The sequence below is a fragment of the Heptranchias perlo genome, unplaced genomic scaffold (assembly GCF_035084215.1).
Source record: "Heptranchias perlo isolate sHepPer1 unplaced genomic scaffold, sHepPer1.hap1 HAP1_SCAFFOLD_792, whole genome shotgun sequence".
Taxonomy (NCBI): Eukaryota; Metazoa; Chordata; class Chondrichthyes; order Hexanchiformes; family Hexanchidae; genus Heptranchias; species Heptranchias perlo.
This window is the reverse complement of record NW_027139827.1, coordinates 24,912-26,527: the sequence shown is the minus strand read 5'-3', so window position 1 is coordinate 26,527 and position 1,616 is coordinate 24,912.

The following is a 1,616-nucleotide window of genomic DNA, read 5'->3' as shown; positions in this document are numbered from 1 at the left end:
TACAGGAGTGTTATACCCAGTAACACACGGTGTGTTATTATATAATATATATACAGGAGTGTTATACCCAGTAACACACGGTGTGTTATTATATAATATATATACAGGAGTGTTATACCCAGTAACACACGGTGTGTTATTATATAATATATATACAGGAGTGTTATACCCAGTAACACACGGTGTGTTATTATATAATATATATACAGGAGTGTTATACCCAGTAACACACGGTGTGTTATTATATAATATATATACAGGAGTGTTATACCCGGTAACACACGGTGTGTTATTATATAATATATATACAGGAGTGTTATACCCGGTAACACACGGTGTGTTATTATATAATATATATACAGGAGTGTTATACCCGGTAATGCACGGTGTGTTATTATATAATATATATACAGGAGCGTTATACCCGGTAACGCACGGTGTGTTATTATATAATATATATACAGGAGCGTTATACCCGGTAACGCACGGTGTGTTATTATATAATATATATACAGGAGCGTTATACCCGGTAACGCGCGGTGTGTTATTATATAATATATATACAGGAGCGTTATACCCGGTAACGCACGGTGTGTTATTATATAATATATATACAGGAGCGTTATACCCGGTAACGCACGGTGTGTTATTATATAATATATATACAGGAGCGTTATACCCGGTAACGCACGGTGTGTTATTATATAATATATATACAGGAGCGTTATACCCGGTAACACACGGTGTGTTATTATATAATATATATACAGGAGGGTTATACCCAGGTAACACACGGTGTGTTATTATATAATATATATACAGGAGTGTTATACCCAGTAACACACGGTGTGTTATTATATAATATATATACAGGAGTGTTATACCCAGTAACACACGGTGTGTTATTATATAATATATATACAGGAGTGTTATACCCAGTAACACACGGTGTGTTATTATATAATATATATACAGGAGCGTTATACCCAGTAACACACGGTGTGTTATTATATAATATATATACAGGAGCGTTATACCCAGTAACACACGGTGTGTTATTATATAATATATATACAGGAGCGTTATACCCGGTAACACACGGTGTGTTATTATATAATATATATACAGGAGCGTTATACCCAGTAACACACGGTGTGTTATTATATAATATATATACAGGAGCGTTATACCCAGTAACACACGGTGTGTTATTATATAATATATATACAGGAGTGTTATACCCGGTAACACACGGTGTGTTATTATATAATATATATACAGGAGTGTTATACCCGGTAACACACGGTGTGTTATTATATAATATATATACAGGAGTGTTATACCCGGTAACACACGGTGTGTTATTATATAATATATATACAGGAGTGTTATACCCAGTAACACACGGTGTGTTATTATATATTATATATACAGGAGTGTTATACCCGGTAACACACGGTGTGTTATTATATAATATATATACAGGAGTGTTATACCCAGTAACACACGGTGTGTTATTATATAATATATATACAGGAGTGTTATACCCGGTAACACACGGTGTGTTATTATATAATATATATACAGGAGTGTTATACCCGGTAACACACGGTGTG